Source organism: Bombina bombina, chromosome 10, assembly GCF_027579735.1.
Source record: "Bombina bombina isolate aBomBom1 chromosome 10, aBomBom1.pri, whole genome shotgun sequence".
Lineage (NCBI taxonomy): Eukaryota > Metazoa > Chordata > Amphibia > Anura > Bombinatoridae > Bombina > Bombina bombina.
In genome coordinates, this window is record NC_069508.1 from 177,842,604 (window position 1) to 177,869,186 (window position 26,583).

At 38.2% G+C, this 26,583-nt stretch overlaps 2 long non-coding RNA genes across 2 annotated transcripts in view; one reads left to right on the forward strand and one right to left on the reverse strand.

Annotated features, from left to right (window-relative positions):
* Nucleotides 1-26,583, forward strand: part of LOC128641017 (uncharacterized) — a 123,178-nt gene that overhangs the window by 89,933 nt on the left and 6,662 nt on the right. The window lies entirely within an intron of this gene.
* Nucleotides 11,721-16,727, reverse strand: LOC128641018 (uncharacterized). The gene is made up of 3 exons (XR_008399425.1): nt 16,615-16,727; nt 12,730-12,830; nt 11,721-12,136 (listed from the first exon to the last, which is right to left on the reverse strand). It is a non-coding gene; the product is annotated as an uncharacterized LOC128641018 (long non-coding RNA).

Genomic DNA, 26,583 nt, shown 5'->3' on the forward strand with positions numbered 1-26,583 from the left:
GTGACCCCAAGACAGCGGACCTGGGGTAAGGTGTTGAGAATAGAGTCTCCAACCGTCAGAGAAATGTCAGGTGTTGGATGTCTCAAAGAGGGGGGAATAAGAAGCAGCTCAGTTTTGGACAGATTGAGTTGGAGGTAGTGTGAAGACATCCAAGAGTAAATTGCAGAGAGACAGTTGGAAATCTGGTTGAGTAAAGAGGGAGAGATATCAGGAGAGGAAAGATAGATTTGGGTATCATCAGCATATAAGTGGTACTGGAATCTAAAGGAGGCTATAAGTTTTCCAAGGGAGGATGTATATAGAGAGAAAAGCAAGGGGCCCAAGACTTGCTTTAGTCCAACTGAGAGAGGCATAGGATTGCAAGATATGTTGTTAAAGGAAACTGAAAAAGAGCGGTTTGAGAGATATGAGGCAAACCAGGAGAGGGCTGTGTCTCGGATGCCAAATTAATGTAGTATTTTTAGGAGGAGAGGATGGTCGACTGTATCAAAAGCAGTGGATAGGTCAAGAAGAATTAGTAAGGTGTAGTGGCCTTTTGCTTTAGCTGATAACAGGTAATTTGTTACTTTAGCAAGAGCAGTTTCTGATGAGTGTTTAGGGTGGAAACCAGATTGTAGTGGATCAAGTATGGAGTTAGTTGTGAGAAATTGAGTTAGCCGATTATAGACCAGTCGTTCCAATAATTTTGAAGCAATGGGAAGTAAGGAGACTGGTCAATAGTTAGAAAGCGTGGAGGGGTCAAGTGAGGGCTTTTTTAGGATTGGTATGATTGGTGCATGCTTGAATGTATACGGAAATGTGCCAGCGGTGAGAGATTGGTTTAAGAGATGAGATAGGGTAGGGGTTAGTGAAGAGAGAGAGAAGGAAGAAGTCGTGAAGGAATAGGGTCAAGTGGGCAATTTCTGAGTTGAGCCAAGGATAGGAGTACAGAGACTTCTTCCTCTGTTACAGGAGGGAAGTAACATAGAGTTTTGTTAATAGAAGGGGTGGGTAGGATTGCTGGGTTTGAAGGGTGTGAGGTACAGATATCTTTTCTAATGGTGCCAATTTTATTTTTGAAGTGATCAGCAATAATCTGAGCAGTGAGGTTGGTAGTGGGGTAAGGGTGCAGGCGGATGTAAAAGGGAGTTAAAGGTTGAGAACAGTTTTCTGGGGTTGGATGCATGAGATGACCCAAGGGAGGAAAAGTGACTTGTTTGGCCAAGCTAAGCGCAGAGTTGTAGGGTTTAAGGATGAATTTATAAAGCCGGAAATCAGCACAGGTGCATGATTTCCTTCACTGCCGTTAAGCAGTCCGTGAACATCGCTGAAGATATCTGGTCTGTTTGGTGTGCCATGGTTGCCGTCAAGTGATTGATGTATGATGAACAGTGGAGGCTGTTGATTTTAGTGCCAAATTATACTGTAAAGCAACAAGGTTTGGGCAAGAGAGGGATGAAATTTCAGAGCAGAGGATTCAGTTGAGTGGAAAAGTCTGTGGGATCCGAGTCATTTAAATTCCTGTAAGGTAACAGTTTCTTGGGGGCTTGCAAAGATGTAGCAGGTAGAGCAAGAGAGAAAGTTAGATGGTGGTCAGAGAGAGGAAAGGGGAAGTTAAGGAAGTTGGAAACGGCACAGAGATTAGTGAAGACCAGGTCTATGGAGTTGCCTTCACAATGGGTTGGAGATGTTGTCCACTGGGACAGGCCAAAAGAGGTGGTAAGGGATAGAAGTTTAGAGGCAGCAGGCATGCTAGGATTATCAAGGGGTATGCTGAAGTCCCCTAAGATGAGAGAAGGGACATTACAAGAGAGAAAATGTGGAAGCCAGGCTTCAAAGTGGTACAGAAATTGTGATGCTGGGCCAGGGGGCCGATAAATAATTGCAACACGAAGAGCTAGAGGGGAGAAGAGGGGGATAGCATGAACTTCAAAAGATGAAAAGGAAAGAGAGGGGGGTAAAGGAATGCAGTGGTTCTATGTGTGTGCATGTGTTTGTGTGAATATGTGTGTGTAAGTGTGTGTCTACTGTCTAGGTGTGTGTGTATGTGTGTGTGTGTGTCTACTGTCTAGGTGTGTGTCTAGGTGTGTGTCTATGTGTGTAAGTATGTGTATGTATGTGCAATATACTTTGATTAATTATGTTCCCCCTTTACTGTATTTTACCATATAGGGTATCACTAGAAAGTACTGTTTGTCTGTTGAAAATGGTATATAATATGTATGGGTGCACTTAACAAGAGAGGGGATAATTAAAGTGAAACCAATAGTGAGCAAAAATGCCAAAATTGCTTGTGTCATTTAAGCACGGAAAGTGGGAAAAACCTTGGTCCTTAAGGGGTTAAAAACTATACTGACTTTGTCATCAAACGTTACTGCGCCATCTATTGGTTGAAACTCTTTTTCAGAGGAAAGCTTTCTTCACAGGTGCGTTTTGATTTGACCATAAGCTGGCCTTGGAATTCAAATGATACAGCGCCATCTATTGGATGTAAAGAGTTTGGCCTATCCATTAACTTACAATAACGTATGTGTGTATGTACAGGTGGCCCTCGTTTTACAACGGTTCAATTTACACCGTTTCAGAATAACAACCTTTTTTTCCAGTCATGTGACTGCTATTGAAAAGTATTGAGAAGCAGTGCATTTATTAAAATAGCCAGTAGATGGAGCTGTCCGCTTGTGTTGCAGCAAAGCCAAGCAAGCTACAATTAATCAGTTTAATCAGACCTGAGCTACCGAGCAGATTTCAAAGGAACAAGATCTTCCTGTCTATAAATCAGTCCAGATTGGAATGCATAGAAAGAACTGTTTGCAGAAAAATGCAAGTGAAGTCTGTGTTGTGTGATTATTTTATTAGGTTTATAATGCTGTTTAGCAAATGTTTTTGTTCATTTAACTTAGTTTAATTATATATTCTGTGTTGTGTGATTATTTTATTAGGTTTATAATGCTGTTTAGCATTTAAAGTCTTCATTTCAAAGCTTTAAAAATAATGTATTAGGTGTTACTTATGACAATTTTGATAGGGACCTGGAACCTAACTCCCTCACTTCCCATTGACTTACATTATAAACTGGGTTTCAATTTACAACGGTTTCGATTTACAACCATTCCTTCTGGAACCTAACCCCGGCGTAAACTGAGGGCTACCTGTATATGTGTGTGTGTATCTGCATGCGTGCGAGTGTACATGTATGTATGTATATGTGTGTGTGTGTGTGTGTGTACTTGTGTGCATATGTATGTGTATCTGCGTGCATGCGTACATGGATGTGTATGTGCGTGTGTATGTGCATCCATGTGCGTCTGTGTGTGCGTGCATGTATGTGTGTGTTTGTGTCTGTATGTGTGCATGGGTGTTTATGTATTTGTGTGTCTTTGTGTAAGTGTTTGTGTGTATGCATCTGTGGGTATGTATGTGAATGTATATGTTTGTGTGTGTATTTGTGTGTGTGTGTGTACGTGTGTATATGTATATGTTTGTGTGTGTATTTGTGTGTGTGTGTGTACGTGTGTATATGTATATGTTTGTGTGTGTATTTGTGTGTGTGTGTGTACGTGTGTATATGTATATGTTTGTGTGTGTATTTGTGTGTGTGTGTGTACGTGTGTATATGTATATGTTTGTGTGTGTATTTGTGTGTGGGTATGAGTGTGTACTTGTGTGTATACTGCTCAAACTTACAAATGCAAATGCTAAAAGGGACGGTAAATAAATTATTAATTATACATAGTGAAAAAACTTTGCACTATACTTTCATTATTTATGTTCCCCCCTTTACCGTGTTTTACCATATAGAGTATCACTAGAAAGTTCTGTTTGTCTGTTAAAATTGTATATAATATGTATGGGTGCAATTTAAGCACGGAAAGTAAAATAAAACTTGGTCTTTAAGAGGTTAAAAACTAAACAAGTATATGAGTGTGTATGTGTGGTTATGAGTGTGTACTTGTGTGTATACTACTCAAACTTAAAAAAAAAATGCTTAAAGGGACAGTAAAAAAATTATTAATTATACATAGTAAAATATACTTTGATTATTTATGTTTCCCTAATTACTGTATTTCACCATATAGGGTATCACTAGAAAGTCCTGTTTGTCTGTTACAATTGTATATAATATGTATGGGTGCACTTAACAAGAGAGAGGATAATTAAAGTGAAACCAATAGTGAGCAAAAATACCAAAACTGCTTTTGTCATTTAAGCACGGAAAGTGGAAAAAACTTTGGTCCTTAAGGGGTTAAAAATTGTATTGGCTGTCATTTAAACGTTATTGCGCTATCTATTGGTTAAAAATCTTTTTCAGAGAACAGCTTTTTTCACAGGTGCATTTTGATTTGACCATAAACTGGCCTTAAAGGGGCAGTATACACCAATTTTCATATAATTGTTTCTAATAGACACTACTATAAAGAATAAGATGCACAGATACTGATATAAAAATCCAGTATAAAACTGTTTAAAAATTTACGACCAGATTACGAGTTTTGCGTTATGAGCGGCTCGGTAATAACTTGCAAGTTATTTCCACCGCTCAACCTTTAATAGCGCGGCTATTACAGGTTTTCCAAAACCTGTGTTTGTGGGCAATATGGTTGCATTGAGCTCCATACTGCACACAAATACCAGCGCTGCTTTGAGCTGGTTTTACGTGCTAGTGCATGATTTCCCCATAGACATCAATGGGGAGACCTGGCTAAAATAAAGCCTAACACCTGCAATAAAGGAGCGTAAAGCTCCGTAACGCAGCCCCATTGATTCCTCTTTCTCCATAACACCGTAACATAAACCCTGAGTCTAAACATCCCTAATCTGCCGCCCCCAACATCGCCAACAACTACATTACGCTTATTAACCCCTAATCTGCCATCCCCGACATCGCAGACACCTACATTACACTTATTAACCCCTAATCTGCTGCCCCCAATGTTGCTGCCGCCACTATACTAAAGTTATTAACCCCTAAACCTCTGGCCTCCCACATCACTATCAGTAAATAAATATATTAACCCCTAAACCTAACCCTAAGTCGTTAACCCTAACCCTAACTTTAATATAATTAAAATAAATCTAAATAAAACTTACTATCATTACCTAACTAATTCCTTTTTAAAACGACTTACCTGTAAAATAAACCCTAAGCTAGCTACAATATAACTAATAGTTACATTGTAGCTATCTTAGGTTTTATTTTTATTTCTCAGCTAAGTTTGTATTTATTTTGACTAGGTAGTAAATAATTATGAACTATTTACTAACTATCTAGTTAAAATAAATACAAATTTACCTGTAAAATAAAACCTAACCTGAGTTACACTAACACCTAACATAACACTAAAATTAAATAAATTACATTAATTAAATACAATTAACTAAATTACAAAAAAAAACACACACTAAATTACACAAAATAAAAAAAATCAAAAAATTAAACTAATTACACCTAATCTAATAGCCCTATCAAAATAAAAAAGCCCACCCAAAACAAAAAAAACCTAGCCTAAACTAAACTGCCAATAGCCCTTAAAAGGGCCTTTTGCTGGGCTTTGCCCCAAAGAAATCAGCTCTTTTCCCTGTAAAAAAAAAAAAATACAAACAACCCACCAACAGTAAAACCCGCCACCCACACAACCAAACCCCCCAAATAAAATCCTATCTAAAAAAACTAAGCTCCCCATTGCCCTGAAAAGGGCATTTGGGTGGGCATTGCCCATAAAAGGGCATTTAGCTCTTTTTTTGTAGCCCAAAACCCTAATCTAAAAATAAAACCCACCCAATAAACCCTTAATAAAACCTAAAACTAACCCCGAAGATCCACTTACAGTTTTTGAAGACCGGACATCCATCCTCATCAAGCCGGGAGAAGTCTTCATCCAAGCAGGCAGAAGTCCTCAACGAAGCCGGGAGAAGTATTCATCCAAACGGGCAGAAGTCCTCAACGAAGCTGGGAGAAGTCTTCATCCAAGAAGTCTTCATCCAGACGGCATCTTCTATCTTCATCCTTCCGACGCGGAGCGACTACATCTTCAATGCATCCGGCGCGGAGCATCCTCTTCTTTCGATTCCTCTTGAAGAATGAAGGTTCCTTTAAATGACGTCATCCAAGATGGCGTCCCTTGAATTCCGATTGGCTTGAATTCCGATGAGCTTGCATTCTATTGACTGATTGGAACAGCCAATAGAATGTGAGCTCAATCCTATTGGCTGATTGGATCAGACAATAGGATTGAAGCTCAATCCTATTGGCTGATTGCATCAGTCAATAGGATTTTTTACCCTTTAATTCCGATTGGCTTATAGAATTCTATCAGCCAATTGGAATTCAAGGGACACCATCTTGGATGACGTCATTTAAAGGACCCTTCATTCTTCAAGAGGAATTGAAAGAAGAGGATGCTCCACGCCAGATATCTTGAAGATGGAGCCGCTATCTTGAAGATGGAGCCGCTATCTTGAAGATGGAGCCGCTCCACATCGGAAGGATGAAGATAGAAGATGCCGTCTGGATGAAGACTTCTGCCCATCTGTAGGATGACTTCTTGCCGCTTGAATAAAGACTTCTCCCAGCTTTGTTGAGGACTTCTGCCCGCTTGGATGAAGACTTCTCCCAGCTTGATGAGGATGAATGTCCGGTCTTCAAAAACTGTAAGTGGATCTTCGGGGGTTTTCAGGGCAATGGGGAGCTTAGGTTTTTTTATTTTGATAGGGCTATTAGATTAGGTGCAATTAGTTTAAATATTGGATAATTTCTTTTTTATTTTGTGTAATTTAGTTTTTTTTTTTTTAGTAATTTAGTTAATTGTATTTAATTAATGTAATTTATTTAATTTTAGTGTAACGTTAGGTGTTAGTGTGAGGCAGGTTATGTTTTATTTTACAGGTAAATGTGTATTTATTTTAACTAGGTAGTTAGTAAATAGTTAATAACTATTTACTAACTAGTCTACCTAGTTAAAATAAATACAAACTTAGCTGTGAAATAAAAATAAAACCTAAGATAGCTACAATGTAACTATTAGTTATATTGTAACTAGCTTAGGGTTTATTTTATAGGTATTTAGTTTTAAATAGAAATTATTTAGTTAATAATAGTAATTTTTATTTAGATTTATTTTAATTATATTAAAGTTAGGGGTGTTAGGGTTAGACTTAGGTTTAGGGTTAAGTTTAGGGGTTAATAATATATAGTATAGTGACGGCGGTGAAGTTGGGGACGGCAGATTAGGGGTTAATAATGTTTAACTAGTGTTTGCGATGCGGGAGTGCGGCGGTTTAGAGGTTAATATGTTTATTATAGTGGCGGTGATGTCCGGAGCGGCAGATTAGGGGTTAATATTTTTATTATAGTGTTTGCGATGTGAGAGGGCCTCGGATTAGGGGTTAATAGGTAGTTTATGGGTGTTAGTGTACTTTGTAACACTTTAGTTATGAGTTTTATGCTACAGCTTTGTAGCGCAAAACCCATAACTACTGACTTTAGATGGCGGTACGAATCTTGTCGGTATAGGCTGTACCGCTCACTTTTTGGCCTCCCAGGCAAAACTCGTAATACCGGCGCTATGGAAATCCCATTGAGAAAGGACTTTTTGAAAGGTGCGATAGTTACGTTGCGTTATGGCCAAAAAAGTGTGCGGTACAGCTATACCTTCAAGACTCGTAATAGCAACGGTAGTGAAAAAGTAGCGTTATGAGCTATAACGCAAAGCTCGTAATCTAGCCGTTACTTAGAAGTTCTTAGTTTAACTCTGTTGAAAAGGTAGCTGGAAAGCCCACTGCAAGTGGGAAATAAGACACTCCCTCCTCCCCCTTATTTTGCATTTGACAAAACCCTTTACACAATTAGGGGCAAGCTGGAGTAGGTATCTGATGGTATTCTCATAAAACTTTGGGGCTTGGTTAGGAGTCTGAAAATCAGAGCAATGTTATTAAAAAATAAGCAAAATTATTAAAAAAACTACAAAAAAAAAAACTTTAATAGATCATCTACAAAACATTTATGCAAAGAAAAGTGTATAATGTCCCTTTAAATTCAAATGATGCAGCGTCATCTGTTGGCTGTAAAGGGTTCGGCCTATCCATTAACTTGCAATAATGTGTGTATGTATTTGTGTATATCTGTGTGCGTGCGTACATGTGAGTGTGTATGGGTGTGTATGTGCGTATCTGTGTGCATATGTATGTGTATCTGCGTGCATGTGTATGTGCTTTCATGTGTGTGTTTGTGTCTGTTTGTGTGTATGGGTGTGTATGTATGTATGTATGTGTGTCATTGTGTTTGTGTGTGTGTATATGATTGTGTGTGTATGTGTATGTATGAGTGTGTTGGTGTGTGTATTTGTGTTAGTACGTATGTGTGTACTACTCAAACTTACAAATGCAAATGCTTAAAGGGACCGTAAATAAATTATTAAATATACATAGTGAAAAAACTTTGCACTATACTTTGATAATTTATGTTTCCCCCTTTACTGTTTTTTTACCATTTAGGGTATCACTAGAAAGTCCTGTTTGTCTGATAAAATGGTATATAATATGTATGGGTGCATTTAACAAGAGAGCGGATAATTAAGGTGAAACCAATAGTGAGCAAAAATGCCAAAATTCCTTGTGTCATTTAAGCACGGAAAGTGGAAAAAACTTGGTCCTTAAGGGGTTAAAAACTATACTGGCTTTGTCATCAAACATTACTGCGCCATCTATTGGTTGAAACTCTTTTTCAGAGGACAGCTCTCTTCACAGGTGCATTTTGATTTTACCATAAGCTGCCCTTGGAATTCAAATGATACAGCGCCATCTATTGACTGTAAAGGGTTTGGCCTATCCATTAAGACAATAATGTGTGTGAGTATGTTTCTGTGTGTGCATGTAATTATGTGTGTGACCGTGTATGTGTGTGTATCTGCGTACGTACGTGTATGGGTGTGTATGCATGTGCATGTATGTATATGTGTGAGTGTGTACCTGTGTGCATATGTATGTGTATCTGCATGCATGCGTACATGGATGTGTATGTGCGTGTGTATGTGTGTCTATGTGCGTGCATGTATGTGTCTGTGTCTGTGTGTGTGCATGGGTGTTTATGTATGTGTGTGTTGGTGAGTGTATTTGTGTGTGTTTGTGTGTATATGTGTGGGTATGAGTGTGTACTTTTGTGTATACTACTCAAACTTGCAAATGTTTAAAGGGACAGTAAATAAATTATTAAATATACATAGTAAAAAAAACTTTGCAATAAGAGAGTGGGTAATTGAAGTGAAACCAATAGTGAGCAAAAAATGCCAAAATTGCTTGTGTCATTTAAGCAAGGAAAGTGAAAAAAAACCTTGGTCTTTAAGGGGTTAAAAACGAACCGAGTATATGAGTGTGTGCATGTGTGCGTGTGTATATGTGTGTATGTGTGCGTGTGTATATGTGTGTATGTGTGCGTGCTTATATATGTGTGTATGTGTGCGTGTGTATATATGTGTGTATGTGTGCGTGCTTATATATGTGTGCGTGTGTATATATGTGTGTATGTGTGCGTGTGTATATATGTGTGTATGTGTGCGTGTGTATATATGTGTGTATGTGTGCGTGTGTATATATGTGTGTATGTGTGCGTGTGTATATATGTGTGTATGTGTGCGTGTGTATATATGTGTGTATGTGTCAGTGACGTGCATTCATTAGAGGCAGGTGAGGCAGTGCCTACCCTGGCCAATGTGGGAATTACATCTAGTTTTTAATAATAAAAAAAATAAAATAAAATGTTTGTTTTTTTTCTTATTTTTTTTTTTTAACATATGAAAGGTGACCCCCCCTACCCCCCCACCCCTCCACCAAATTATGCTTCTTACAATTTTATTTTTTCCGTTTCCTCCGTAATTACTATTGCATTCATATTGCGCAAGAAGGTAAGAGGCCAGCTGTCCTTCCATTGCGCAATATGAATCTAATAGTCTGTTATGTTATGGGCTGCTTTAGAGACTGCCACCCAGTGGGGAATAATAACTAATGCAGCAGTCTCTAATGCAGCCCATAACTGCTCCCACCGGAGGCTAGCCTCGGGAGCCCTGAGCCCTGCCTGCCCGGCCGCTCAGCCAATCAGGCATCAGTATGTCTGAGTCTCTAGGCTGAGTTGCCGGGCGGGAAATTGTTGCGCAGCCGCATTGGTGGTCAGGTTGATGCGCAGTCAGTGTCACGTGCGACCGGCGTCAGAGCAGAGATTGAAGACGACGGACCGGACGTGCTGCTGCAGTTCTCCCAGTCTCTGTCTCAGAGGCTCAGAGCGTGACCTAGGCCAGCCCAGTTGTTTGGAGGAGTCTCAGGAGTGAGTCGGTCGGTGACGGTCAGGAGCGGAGCAGGAGTGTTCTGTGTTGGAGTCAGGAGGTGTCGTGTCACTGTCAGCCGGAGGACTGGAGACTGGAGGTGGAGGACTAGGAGCCCAGCCGGAGCGTAGCTACTAGCCAGGAGGTAGGTGAGGGCTGTCGGCTGAGCTCAATGCAGCAGTCATTGAAATTGCTCTTGTGGCTGGCTGGTCAGGAGGACTCAGGAGGTGTGAGGGTGACAGTTCAGACGACCGTCGGTCAGTGCCAGTGAGTGGTGGGTCGGGTGGCTAATAACAGGAGTGTACTACTCCTCCTGTTATTAGCCACCCGACCCACCACTCACTGGCACTGACCGACGGTCGTCTGAGTGACCTGTCACCCTCACCTCCTCCTGAGTCCTGACCAGCCACAGTAACTGTAACAGAGAGGCAGAGTCCTCCAGTCCAGACCCAGTGAGACTGTGTGTTTTACTGTTGTTGTCTCACTCACCGCTCACGAGGACTGGACTGGAGTGTTAAGAGCTTTTTAAGCTGCTTAGTTAGTTTTTTCAGTTAACTTTTACTAAGTGCGCAACGCCGCCATGACTGTCACAGTGACAGTCATGGCGGCGTTGCGCACTTAGTCTCTGATGATTCCGTCCGATGATCACAGGCTCGCCTCACACAGCTTCCTTTGAAGTTTATTTACTTGAGTCTCGAGAACACTTAAAGAATTTCTCTCCTCCAATACCTCCATAATATCATAATTCAGGCTCTTCCACTCCCTTCCTTTTCCTCATCAAACTTGGAAGACAAGTGATGAGGAAAAGGAATGGAGTGGAAGAGCCTTGAAGTAGGTGATATTATGGAGGTATTGGAGGAGAGAAGTTCTTGAATTTCAAGTAAATAAACTTCCAAGGAAGCTGGAATGGAAAGAAGCTGAGTCAGAGTCCACAATTGCGGTAATTGACCAGGCAGCACAGCCACAGTTTCCGGCTTCCAGGCCAGCAGGCTGCTGCAGGATTCCCTATCATTCTCCTTTTGTGTTGTTTTTCCCTTTTCCTCCCCCATTTATATATGCTCTCTGTGTATCTAACTATCTCTCCTTTTATCCCCCTCCTAACCCAAACGTCCAATGTCATGTTTCATCTGCTCCCACCTTCCACACTTCACTGCTTTTGCACTTTTTAATCTTTGCAGGTCCACACAGTAGCTTGTTATCTTTTACTCTGAAATGTCTGTATTCTTTCAGTTACCCCTCTGCTCAGACCAATCCCTCCCCTCTCTAGTCAATCATATTTCCACCACTAACTCCTATAATATGCTTGTTAGTTTTGCTATTATCTTATTGACCCTTATTGCTTAACTTGTTCTCTTTGGGCATACCATTTTCTATACTTCCCATTTCCCTTTACTTTAAGATACTGTTACCTTTACTGTTAAAATTTATTGTAAATTTCTACAACTTCTTTTCACTATCCCTTTCCCACTTCCCACTCTCTCCTTGAATATTGCCCTCTTACCTTTCAAACACACTTATCTCCAAGCCACTCTTACTCCTCTCCCTGCTTTTACACGTCCTACATACTACTTTATTATTCCTTCTAGTCACCATCATTCCAAGTTTCTCAGCCCCTTTCCACAACTACTCCCTCCAGGCTAACCCCAAGAGAATATATATATATATACACACACATTAATTAGCCAATTGACTCAAAGTGATTTAAACATACCATTGAAATAACTGGGTGCAATTGTGTCTCCTCCACCAAACAGAAGAGAATCACTTTTAAAGCTCAGTGGGTCTATCTGACTGTCCCAAGAGTGGACCCCTGAACTTAAGGTATCCCAAGTAATCCCAGAGTCCTGTAGACAGAGGTAAGAGATTGAAGGATGGTAACAGTAGAGAGTAATACAGGCAACCTAAGTATAAATAACATACACTTAAGTTGTGTTTCTATACAACATCACTCCAGTCACTTGTGTAGAATTAACAGCTTTTAAAGGTTCATTCAAAGGCTAATTAATAGATATGGACACAAGCTCTAAACAGGCTGTCTGCTACTTGAAACTGCTTAGCCCTTCAACAAAAGACCATGCAACGATAAGCAGCATCAGCGTGGAGCCTCAACACTGAAAGGGGTAGTAGGAATGTGCTAAAAAAAAAAGATTGGAGAAAAGGGCTGAAACACAGGGAACAAATATGAGAAGGGAGATGAGATAATGAGAGAAATCCAATCAGCAGTGCTAGTCACATGACTCAGATGTGTAACTAGCACTACTGATCGTATCAGCAACGCTGCTCAGGACCAGCAATGGTCTGCGGGTCCTGAGTTGTACTTCTACTGGGCGGGGGTTAAGTACACAGTAGTGCCGGGTTGATAGTCTTAAAATGACATGCTCTAATGAATAAGAGAATGTCATTTTTCCACTATTATGGTTTTTTTAACATTTCTCACCTTGCTGGTCTTTGGTTCCATACTGTTCTCACTCAGACAGTGTAACATGTGTTCCTGATCCTCCAGTGAATATGGGTGGGAAAGGCTCTCCATAAACAAATCTGCAAGTAACAGCAGTGGTTTATTGTGAGTATAAACTGGCCTAACTGAATTGTTGCTCTACAGTCAGACAGGAACTGAGTGACATCCCAGCCCAGGCGCACTCGTAATTAGCCATTGTCATATATCACCCCCCATGGTCTGCCGCTGCCGCTCTACTGTGACTGAGTGTCAAGTCTAGAGGAGATTAGAAGAATTGAGAGACTGTGAGACAGACAGTCACAGCGCACACACAGTCACAGTGTCAGTGAAAGAGAGACTAAGGGAATAAGCTTTAGTTTAGACTCTGGACACAGAGACAGGTAGGTTATGGTATTATTGTATTATTTAAAAATAATAGTTTATACTGACACAGACAGGCAGCAGCCTCATCCTCTAATACATTCCTCACTCATAGGAATACTTTACTAGGAGGTTCTTTATTATAAAAGTAATTTTATAAAATGATGCATCATTTCACACAAAAAGTGACAGTCCACTTCCATGATGTTCCAACAGTTCCATCCATCATTAGGTAATGATTCCTTCCTTCTATTCAATATATTTAGTCTGTTGCACAATTTTTTTATTCTCCTTTAAAAAATTGGCATAAAAATACCTTTTTTATTTTTATGCCAAGTTTTTAAAGGAGAATAAAAAAATTGTGCAACAGACTAAATATATTGAATAGAAGGAAGGAATCATTACCTAATGATGGATGGAACTGTTGGAACATCATGGAAGTGGACTGTCACTTTTTGTGTGAAATGATGCATCATTTTATAAAATTACTTTTATAATAAAGAACCTCCTAGTAAAGTATTCCTATGAGTGAGGAATGTATTAGAGGATGAGGCTGCTGCCTGTCTGTGTCAGTATAAACTATTATTTTTAAATAATACAATAATACCATAACCTACCTGTCTCTGTGTCCAGAGTCTAAACTAAAGCTTATTCCCTTAGTCTCTCTTTCACTGACACTGTGACTGTGTGTGCGCTGTCTGTCTCACAGTCTCTCAATTCTTCTAATCTCCTCTAGACACAGTGTGATCCTGACGCTAACTAATGGTAAGGGCATGAGCTTTAAAATGACTAAGTAAGTTGAACATCAATAGTTTGCCAGGGCTGTACTGCTGTAAAGCAAAAAAAGCTTTATTGGTCAATGCATAGACAAAGCCTGTGTACACAGTGCGCAGAGAATACTTACTCTGTGTGTTTGTACTTAGATCTGCTCCTCTGATGCCCTGCATGTAGATCTAAACAGCCTTGTCTGGCATGCTATCAACCTTGTTATGTCCCTTTAATGAATGGTCTCCATGCAATAACATGGAAGATGATGAGACTGGGAACTTTGGATAGGCTGTTAGTGAATCAAATCTGTCTCTCTTGAAGAAGTGCAGAATTGGGTAGTAGGAGTTATATTAAAAGAGGTCTCATAGGCTGAAGTTGGACATTCTGGATATAACGGCATACATATCAGTGAGTTCAATTTAAATCATCTGTTTTTAATTTTGGGCTTTACATTGCATTAAGACACATATGCTCAGCCTGTGATCGGAATCATCAGAGACTCATGTCATCAAAATTGCAAAATATACCTGCTTGAATGTGTGTGTGGGAACAACAAGGTGACCTTATTAACACTATGAAATGGGGGAAAATAAATTAAAACATAACTTTTAATAATATGCAGATAATATCTGCATATGAAAAGTAATGTTTTAATTTTTTTTTCCTCTTTCATATAGTGTTAATAATGTCACCTTGTTCCCACATACATATTCTTAATATGGCTTGAATATGTGTGTGGGAACAAGGTGACCTTATTAACACTGTATGAAAGTGGGGAAAAATAATGTAAAACATAACTTTTAATATGCAGTTCTCCCTCTCAGCGTGACCTAGGCCAGCCCAGTTGTGTGAGGAGTGAGTCGGTGACGGTCAGGAGGAGTCGGAGTGGACTGTCTGTGTTCTGTTGTGGAGTCGTGTGGAGCAGGAGTCAGTCGTGTCAGGTGTCAGCCGGAGTTGGACGTCAGGAGGACTAGGAGCCCAGCCGGAGCATAGCTACTAGCCAGGTAGGTGAGCTGAGGGCTGAGCTGAATCAATTCAAATCAATGCAGCAGTGAAATTGCTAGCTTGCTTGACTGTTGACTCTAGTGGCTGGTCAGGACTCAGGAGGTGGTGACAGGTCAGACCGTCGGTCAGTGCCAGTGAGTGGTGGGTGGGGTGGCTAACAGTACAGTAACAGAGAGGCAGAGTCCTCCAGACCCAGTGAGAGTAGTGTTACTGTGTGTTGTTGTTTAGTCAGTGTTAGAGATCATGACTCACTCACGAGGACTGGAGTGCTAAGAGCTTTAAGCTGCTTAGCTGCCGCTGCCTTAGTTTTTTAAGTTAGTTTACTAAGTGCGCAACGCCGCCATGACTGTCACAGTGACAGTCATGGCGGCGTTGCGCACTTAGTATCTCTGATGATTCCGATCACAGGCTCGCCTCACACAGCTTCCTTGGAAGTTTATTTACTTGAGAACTTCAAGAACTTCTCTCCTCCAATACCTCCATAATATCACCTACTTCAAGGCTCTTCCACTCCCTTCCTTTTCCTCATCACTTGTCTTCCAAGTTCTATGGAACTTGGAAGACAAGTGATGAGGAAAAGGAAGGACGTAGCAAAATTGCAAAATATACCTGCTTGAATGTGTGTGTGGGAACAACAAGGTGACCTTATTAACACTATGAAATGGGGGAAAATAAATTAAAACATAACTTTTAATAATATGCAGATAATATCTGCATATGAAAAGTAATGTTTTAATGTTTTTTTTCCTCTTTCATATAGTGTTAATAATGTCACCTTGTTCCCACATACATATTCTTAATATGGCTTGAATATGTGTATGGGAACAAGGTGACCTTATTAACACTGTATGAAAGTGGGGAAAAATAATGTAAAACATAACTTTTAATATGCAGATAAAGATTAAAACTGGAATCACTTTATTAAAAACACACTTAGGATTTCTCATTAGGTATGTACTGTTGCATAGTAAAGGTAATAGTGTGCTTTAGGTGCTTGGTTAAATCACATAAAACTGACGTATTGCCATTTGGGTATAGCAAGTTAAGGTAAATAACCTGTACAAATAACCTAAGAATGTCTAAATAGCAGAATTGACATTGACATTTCTGCTATTTAGACATTCTCATGTTATTTACATAAAATTGCTATACCCAAATGGCAATACGTCAGTTTTATGTTATTTAACCAAGCACCTAAAGCACACTATTACCTTTTACTATGCAACAGTACTTACCTAATGAGAAATCCAAAGTGTGTTTTTAATAAAGTGATTCCAGTTTTAATCTTTATCTGCATATTAAGTTATGTTTTAATTTATCCCCCCCCCCTTTCATATAGTGTTAATAAGGTCACCTTGTTCCCACACATATTCAAGGTATATTTGAAATTTTGAGACCTCCTCATTTTTTACTTAAAGGGACATTAAGCCACAAAATTTACTTTCATGATTCAGATAGAAAATACGATTTTAAACAACATTCCTATTTACTTCTATTATCTAATTTGCTTCATTCTTTTGTTAAAGAAATAGCAATACACATGGGTGAGCCAATCACATGAGGCAGCTAAGTGCAGATACCAATCAGAAGCTACTGAGCCTATCTAGATATACTTTTCAGGAAAGAATATCAAGAGAATGAAGCAAATTAGATAATAGAAGTAAATTAGAAAGTTATTAAAATGGTATTCTCCATCTGAGTCATGAAAGAAAAAAAATGGGTTCAATGTACCTTTAATCCCATGAGTGCTGTTAATGTAGTCCTTCCAATGTGTGTTTTATCTGACTGTTCTGTTCTGCTCTTTTCATGCTACGGAGAATAATGATACACGCATGAGGCCATAAGCATACAAAACAGCAAAGTCATTTTCAGAAGAGCTTGAGCTAAAAAAAATAAATAAATAAAAATCAATTTGTGCCAGTTTAGCATGTTTATATATAGACCCTCCCCATAGTGTTAATCAGTCACTTTAACAATGATTACCAATACAGCTCTGCAACTTCTGCAAGTACATTATGGCCCTGCAAAAAATATGCATGCAGCCCCCATCTGCTCTACCTACAGAAGATCATGCAATGCATGATAAACATGGCTATTATTTACAATGTGACACTCCCATTGAGGTGAAGCAAACGTACAGTTGTTAAAAACAAAAAACTATACAATTGAGACATTATCTGTAAAAGATCCACCCTGTACATCAGTCTTTTGCTTAACTTGCAGTGTGAAGTGAAACTGCACTTTATTTAAATGTTTATGTGTTGTTCAAAAAATTAATGTTGAAAAATATGTGCTAGAATTCTGTTTGATATATGGTACCATGACCCATAAGGGGGTTTGTTTTTTCAACTACAAGATTCCAAATTTGTAAAAAATCACCCTGTAACTCTGTATATTTATAAAATGTTATAAAATGCACCCTAGCCCTGTGGTTTGTCAATCGTATAGTGACACTTGTGTATGTATCTGTCACACGACACTCCATTTGCATAGTCCAGGTACTTGGCACTCTAGGAGTTACATTAAAGGAGAACTGCTCAACTCCACCTACCCAAATATTTAATAAAATAACTCATATTCTAGTCTTTAGAACAGCACAAAAGACAGAACTCACACATTTTTATAATAATGTGTGAGTTCTGTGCTGTTCTAAAGACTAGAATATGAGTTATTAAATATTTGGGTAGGTGGACTTGAGCAGTTCTCCTTCAATGTAACTCCTAGAGTGCCAAGTAAGGTACCTGGACTATGCAAATGGAGTGTCATGTGACAGATACATAACTCACAATAGTCTAGATCGAATCCATAGATGCCCATATGGTTACCAAGCAGCTTTGATGTAAAAATGACATAATCACAAGTGTAGCATCACTTCAGACTCCAGCTAGGTAGAAACTTAGGTAAAGGGACAGTCTAGTCAAAATTAAACTTTCATGATTCAGATAGGGCATGCAATTTTAAACAACTTTCCAATTTACTTCTATTATCTAATTTGCTCAATTCTTTAGATATCCTTTGTTGAAGAAATAGCAATGTACATGTGTGAGCCAATCACACAAGGCCTTGATGTGCAGCAACTAATCAGCAGCTACTGAGCAAATCTAGATATGCTTTTCAGCAAGTGATATCAAGAGAATGAAGCAAATTAGATAATAGAAGTAAATTAGAAAGTTGTTTAAAATGACATGCTCTTTCTAAATCATGAAAGAAAAAAATTGGGTATCATGACCCTTTAAGGCATTAAATTCTCTGTTCTGTTCCATCACGTGTTTACTGAGCCCAACCGGTTGCATTCAATTCTGAAGAGCTTCATGTTTGTATTATTTTGCTAATGGGAATATTAATTAAATTAGCATGGCAAAGAAACAAACCATTGCTTTGTGTTTGGCCTAATGCCTTGTATTCTAACTTTCTTCCTAATCATTGACATTTTCAAAAGAAATGTGTTTTGGTTTTATTTTTTGTTTTTTTATTTTTTGTTTTTCTTGCTTACAAGAGAATGATATACCATGAAATCAATCACATATAAATGCTGCAACAGGTGACAGTTATATGGTTTATGTGTCAGTGTCTATCTACTCTACAGTATTTATAGAATTCTAAAAACCCTGTGTGGTTAGCTATCACTATGAGATTTTCTGGTTTGTTGGTTTTTCTGTCACGCCTGGCAATTTAGAGTTTGATTGGAATTCTGTAATGTGAATATAAAAATGACATGCTGTAACAGTTTTTTAAAAGGTCAGATTCATGTCATACTGTTGTTTATTACTGATATGGAATGGATATGACTGCTAGATTATGCTTTTCTGTAAATAATATTCTTTGTAAAACTGTAAATAGTGCATTGTTTTGCCTAATCTGTATCACGTTTTAGTAATATGCACAGTTGCCCGCTGTAATTCTATGTCACCATATGTGTATTCCGACAGTGACCAGTTCATTTCAACAGTACGTTTAGAAGTTCAGGTTAGTGACTGTACTCAGAATCAGATTATGTGCATTGTTGATATCATATCATATAATATGTATACTATTTTCTGCTAAGTACCTTTTATTCACCTGATGATACAGCAGCAGCTACACGAGTGTATCATCAGGTGAATAAATAAAAGGTACTCAGCAGAAAATAGTCTACATATCACCAGTGCACATAATCTGATTCTGAGTACAGTCACTAACCTGAACTTCAAAATGTACTGTTGAAGTGAACTGGTAGTGGTAGGTCAGGTCTGAGAGTGCAATGGCAAAGATGAAAGATGAACTGGTCTGGTAGATCAGGTCTAATGAGAGTGCAATGGCAAAGATGAAAGATGTAGCAAATAAAAATAGGACTGATAAGTTTGCACAATTCAGATTCAGAAACATGCTATAATTATGCAAACTGATCATCAGTTGGATACAATATTGGGATGAAATGTCCCTTTAAACTTAATACCAGACTGTATGTGAGTCATGTATTGTCTTGTCTGTATATAATTATACTGTGTAAAAAATGTTTTCTTTTATCTTGGCTGCTGCTGTCATTTTTGGAGAATTGGTGTAGATTGTATTCTTTTTGATGTTTGTTTTTGTACTTGAGGTACAAATCTTTTAAAAAATTGTATTTGTTTTGCGGATTTGCTATTAAACCGCGCAGAGAGGTTAAACACATAATCAAAACTTTACTCTTAAGTCGGTTACCTCTTGGCTCACCTGATGTGTTCTGCTTGCTCCTAGTAGTGCATTTCTGTTCCTTCAACAAAGGATACTAACAGAATGAAGCAAATGTTATCAAATAAATTGTGAAGTAAGCATTGCTGCTCAGTCTGAATCATGAGCATACATGACTGTGTTTTGTGTCTTTTTAAGACTAGACTGATGTTATTGTTTAGCAACAAAACAGAAATGTCTTGTAATAACAAGTTGTTTACTGTTCCCTTTAAAGGCAGATACCTTCTTCGGTATTAATAAAGTTTAGAGGATAGAAAGCTAGATTTGTGTGCTTTTCTTTACCCCATAATAAGGTTATTTGAAAAAAATAAAAAAAATAAAAAATTGGGCGGTTTTGACGTTAGTGAAAATATATCTACTGAAACCTGTAAGTTCCCACTAAGCAATGTCATCTGCTATCTTATGTGACAGTCTACATATGTTTATCCATCTTAGTGTTTTTTACTGTGGTGTATTCAAATTCCTTTTGACCTTGACCTCGTGTTGTTGCGCATGCGTAGATAGCTATTCAGAATCTGACTGCCGTTTAAAAGATATCAGCTCCCATATCGCAATAAGGACAGGGCTACACTACACAGAGCATTTCTAGATGTTCTTTATCCAAAAAAACAAGTAAGTTGTTTGTTGTTTTTTACACAATATGTTTATTTTTAGATTTACTTTTATTAACTCTAGTTCTCTCCTTCTGATTTCTCTTTTTTTTTTTTTTTTTTTTTTCTCTGTTGCCAGGTGTTCTGTTCAGTATTCAAATTTTTGCAGAATGGAAAACACTATATCCAGCCTTAGAAATTTCTCAAGATTGGACTTTCCCGCAAAAAAAGAAGTAATAAATAAAGGAAGACCAATGCCTGAGCTGAAGGACTTACTTCAAAAAGACAAAACGATGACACGTACATTCCAAATTGAATGGTATCAAAGGAAAGAATGGCTGTGTGGCTGTGCTACAAAGAATCGCCTATACTGCTTTCCGTGTATTTTATTCTCCACTACAGATAATGTTTGGACAAATGCTGGATTTGGAGATTTAAAAAATCTATCAAGGGGCACTAACAAACATGAGAAATCGACCAGTCACATTCAAAACCAATTTGCTTGGAAAACCTTTGGATTAGCGAGAAGGATAGATACTGCTTTAAATGAACAGCGGAGATTAGATATCATCAACCACAATGCAAAAGTGACTGAAAACCGTGAGATTTTAAAAAACCTTATTCAAGCAACCTTCTATCTAGGCAAACAGGAAATAGCATTCCGTGGTAACGAGGAGGGTGCAAAGTCCTCTAATCGTGGCAACTATGTGGAGCTATTGCATATGTTTGCATGGAAAGATGCAACTTTTGCAAGACATTTGCAAACATCCACTGTGTTTTCTGGATGTTCAAATAGAATCCAGAATGACTTAATCGAAGCAGTAGCTGATATAGTGAGAGATGATATAAGAAAGGAGATTAATGCAGCCCCCTTTGTTGCTGTGGAAGTAGACGAGACAACCGATGTTACAAACATAACACAAATCTCTGTAATTTTGCGTTATGTGGCTAAAAGTGAGCTGAACAGTGAGATAATTGTGAAGGAGGCGTTCTTAGGATTTGATGAAGTGGTTGACAGACGAGCACCAGCTATTGCCGACTATGTATTGGGAGTGTTGGAGAAATATAATTGTCTTGAAAAGCTGGTAGCTCAGACTTACGACGGAGCCTCTGTGATGGCATCAGCTATTAATGGGGTGCAAGCAAAGATTAAAGAAAAAGTACCTGAAGCAACTTTTATTCATTGTTATGCACACAAGTTAAACCTGGTGCTCTCTAATTCTGCAAAATCTATAGAAGAGTGTAAAGTATTTTTTTCTACACTTGAGGGAATGGCTACGTTTTTCAGTAAATCGACAAAGCGCACCCACCTACTGGACGATATGGTGAAGAGACGTTTACCGAGAGCAGCACCCACCAGATGGAGTTCAAATTCCAGACTAGTGCAGACGGTCAACATGTATCAAAGTGATATACGTGCTATGTTCCTGTTTCTCAGAGAAAATCCAGATGGTTGGGATCATGAGACCTTGATGATGTCTGAAGGATATTACTTCTTTCTGAATAAAGCATCAACCTGCTTCTTGCTTATGACATATGAGGCCATTTTCATACAAACTGACGCACTCTTTCGATTGCTGCAGAGTAAAGTGATGGATGTTGGATTCTGCTGTCGGAGAATTGCCGATACCATGAAATTTCTTGAAAATCACAGACAAGAGTTTGACAATTTGTATGGTACATTTGAGGCGGATTGTATCAGAATGGGGCTGACAGACAATGTAAGGAGTAAACAGCCAATAAAAGATGTGAGGAGAAGGTTGTTTTACAACATTATGGACAATGTAAACGTTCAAATGAAAGCTCGGTTTGACCATTTTGCTGAGCTAGAATTCCTTTGTTTGGTCGATTGCACTAAATTGCTTGAAATGTCCAAACATATTGATGACCAAAAACTGCAGAGCCTAGCAAGATATGGCAAATACTTTGACTTAGTTCGATTAAAATCTGATCTAATTGGATGTTATAGTTCAGAAATGGTGAGAAATGATTGCAAATCACCTACAGATCTACTAAACTTTTTGGCCAACAACGATCTCATGAAGACTGTTCCAGAGGCAGTGAAATTACTGAAGCTGGTTCTCACAATACCAGCTACAACGGCCTCTGTTGAGAGGTCCTTCTCTGCTTTAAAGCGCATAAAAACTCATAGCAGGAATCGGACCAGTCAAGGACGACTTTCCTCTTTGGCCGTTTTAGCTATTGAGAGAGAAAGACTGGTACAGTTGCATGAAAAGAACTGTGAAGATTTTCTTAATAAAGTGATTGAAAACTTTGTTAAAAAAGATCGAAGGATTGACCTTGTCTACAAATGAGGGAAATGAACAACACCAGTCACAGTAAAAAAGTTTTGATTGTTAATATGTTAATATTTGTTAGATGTTTTATAATATAAGTTATTAAAGACCTATTTTAAACATAACAAAATGTTTTTTTCTTTTCTTTAAAGTTAATTTGCAATACAATATTCTGGTATTGCAATATATGATCAAACTTTAAAAAAATGCTTTATTCTCAAGGTCAACAGATTGCAGTTGAACTGGTGCTTTAGTGCAACGTTTCTTAACCGTGGCCCTCAAGTAGCCTCAACAGACCAGGTTTTCATTATAGATGAACCAGTGCACAATTGAAGTGCTCAGCTTAGCAGCAGTAATACCATGGATGGATTGTTTTCTAACCTGCTATCAACCATCAGCTGATTATTTCACCAATGCAGCACTGGTTCGGCTATAATGAAAGCCTGGTCTTTTGGGGCACTTGAGGACTTCAGTTGAGAAACAATGCTTTAGTTGAAATGCCTAATTTTACATTTTAATTTCAAAGGGACTTGCAGAAAAATGTCATTATCATCATAGAAAGTGGAGAAATTGCTGTCTCTGAGAAGGTAAGACCATGCACTCTTATTTTTTCATTTGTATAAATAGTGACCTTGTTGTCCTTCACTACGGTCTTTACTTTGTGAAATGTCCACCACAGCCTTTGTCTGTGCCTATCCCTGTTCACCAGCTGCCACTGGTTCACAACATTTTTATATTTACTGAATAATGAAGGAATCTATAAGCATAATTTGCAGCATTGAAGTAAAAAGTATGTTTGAAACATATTTTAATGGGCCTGGATTTCTAGATCTCATAATCAGAGCAAGCATTTTGTTATCTGGCAAGAGTTTCTGTTACAATCCTTTAGACTAAAATCAGATGTTTACTAAGTTGACCAGTTTTCAAAGACACCATTGAAAGGGAGATGAAACCCATATGTTTTCTTTCATGATTTAGAAAGAGCATGCAATTTTAAATAACTTTCAAATTTACATCTAATATCTGATTTTTTTTCATTCTTTTGATATCCTTTGATGAAAAGCATATCTAAATATGCTTAGAAGCTACTGAGCTTATTTAGATATGAATTTCAACAAAGGATATCTGTTTTTCTTCATTCTTTTGATATCCTTTGTTGAAAAGCATATCTAAATATCCTCAGTAGCTAGTGAGCATATTTAGATATGATTTTCATCAAAGGATATCTGGTTTTCTTCATTCTTTTGATATCCTTTGTTGAAAAGCATATCTAAATATGCTCAGTAGCTACTGAGCATATTTAGATATGATTTTCTACAAAGGATATCTGGTTTTCTTCATTCTTTTGATATCCTTTGTTGAAAAGCATATCTAAATATGCTCAGTATTTAGATATGATTTTCAACAAAGGATATCTGGTTTTCTTCATTCTTTTGATATCCTTTGTTGTAATTCATATCTAAATATGCTCAATAGCTTCTAAGCATATTTATATATGCTTTTCAACAAAGGATATCAAAAGAATGAAGAAAACCAGATATCCTTTGTTGAAAATCATATCTAAATATGCTCAGTAGATACTGAATGGTGGCTGCATATAGATATTGGCTCGCCCATGTGCAATTGCTATTTCTTCAACAAAGGATATCTAAAGAATGAAGGCGTATCCGATTCCTAGACACTGCCTCACCAGCCTCTGAAGTCACCGCACATCACTGGTATGTGTGTATATATACGAAAATATATGCACTAAACAAACAAAATTGGCCAAGGCCCAATATTTCTGTGAACATCTGAACAAAAACATATCAAACCCTAGAAAGTTTTGGAAAGTCATAAATAACTTACACACTCCCCCAATCCACTCCCAACCCTCCACTGTCAAAGTGGACAACCAAACCCTGCAACTTCCCTTAGAAGTAGCAAATGCCTTTAACAATTATTTTGTTAGATGCTCCACCACCCTGATTGACAAACTAATAAATGACACATATCCTGAAACTACAAATGTGGATCAGGCCCCACTAAATCTACAAAGACCCAATATAGAAAAGTTAAATTTTAGACCTGTACCCATCAATGTAATTAAGAAACACCTTAATAATCTAAAAATGAAAAACCAGTCTGGATCTGATCAAATCCCAACAATGCTTTTGAAGCTCAGTGCGCCAGCAATTGCTAAACCTGTCACAACCCTAATTGTACAAATCCTTGGTGTCTGGATACATACCCAAACTTTGGAAGACTGCAAGAGTAGTATCTTGGTTACTAACTATCACCCAATATCATTGCTCCCAGTATTGTCAAAAATATTAGAAAAATGCGTCCAACTATGTGAGTATTACCAACAATCTGACCGCTGTTCAATCAGGTTTTTGCCGGAATCACTCCCCTACAACTGCCCTCCTTAAAGTTTGCAACAGCATCCAAACTGGCATGAAACAAGGAGACCTAACTGGAGCTATTTTCCTTGATTTTGCAAATGCCTTTGACACAGTAGACCACGACATTCTACTGCTCAAACTAAAAAACGAAGGTATTGGTGATCGTCCTCTAACCTGGTTTTGATCATATGTATCGGATCAATCACAATATGTCTCCATTTCTGACAGCGACTCCCTCTCCCTGTCACGTGTGGTCAGTCACGTGTGGTGTTCCCCAAGGTTCCATTCTCGGCCCCCTACTATTCACATTATTTATAAATGATCTGCCAAATCCTCAACTGTACACATGTACGCAGACGACACGGTAATCTATGCAAACAAATCCGATCTGCCGCAGCTTGAGGCAGTGCTCCAAGACCAGTTCACAGAGGTAGAAAAGTGGATCTCAAAAAACAAACTCTTTCTAAACACTAACAAAACTGTCACAATGATCTTTGAAACAGTACCTAAATTACACAAACTACAAAATTCCCATCTACGCGTCAAAACAAAATCAAAATTGCACGCTTACCGCAGTCCACTCTTTCAAATACTTGGGTATGTTGTTAGACCCCAAGCTATCTTTTGGCCTCCACATAGAAAAACTTGCATCTAAACTCTATCCAAAACTAGGTGCCCTGTACAGAAACAAATTTTGCCTCAGCCCTACAGTAAATAAATATTAAATAACTTAAAATAAACTTAATACATTGTATAACTCATTCTGCCGCTTTGTGCTACACTGTAACTACAGGACCCACCATTTTGACATGCTAAAAGAACTAAACTGGCTGTCGCTGGAATCCAGACTCACCCTCCATCTTTCCAGCCTTGTGTTTACGAGCTTTTCTGGGAAGCTCCCACCCTACCTGAGCAGTATGCTCTCCCGGGCTGTTCCCACCTCCCATAACCTCCGATCCAGTACCAGCACATTATTTAGTTTGCCTCCATACAAAAAGAAAGCAGCTCGATCCTCCTTTTCCTACAGAGCACCACAACTATGGAACGACCTCCCGCACACTTTCAAACCTTCCCCAAGCCTAGAATCCTTTAAGAGATATCCCTTTGCATATCTCAAAACAGAATGCACCTGTCATGGTTGATTATATATTTCCTACCTGTTCTATGTTAAATTTTGCATATATTATGTATTAATATTGTTTTTTGTATTTTATTCTACCCTATTGTAACAATACAATGTTTTGTGGACCCAGGACATACTTGAAAACGAGATAAATCTCAATTTATCCTTCCTGGTAAAATATTTTATAAATAGATATTAATATGTGCGTGTATGTGTTAATACTTGTGTGTACACTACTCAAATTAAAAAATACAAATGCTTAAAGGGACAGTAAAGAAATGATTAATTATACATAGTGAAAATATACTTTCATTATTTATGTTTCCGTAATAACTGTGTTTTACCATTTAGGGTATCACTAGAAAGTCCTGTTTGTCTGATAACTTGGTCCTTAAGGGGTTAAAAACTATACTGGCTTTGTCATCAAACGTTACTGTGCCATCTATTGGTTGAAACTCTTTTTCAGAGGAAAGCTTTCTTCACTGGTGCATTTTGATTTTACCATAAGCTGGCCTTGGAATTCAAAGGATACAGCGCCATCTATTGGCTTATCTTACAAAAGTGTGTGTATGTATTTATGTGTGTGACCGTGTATG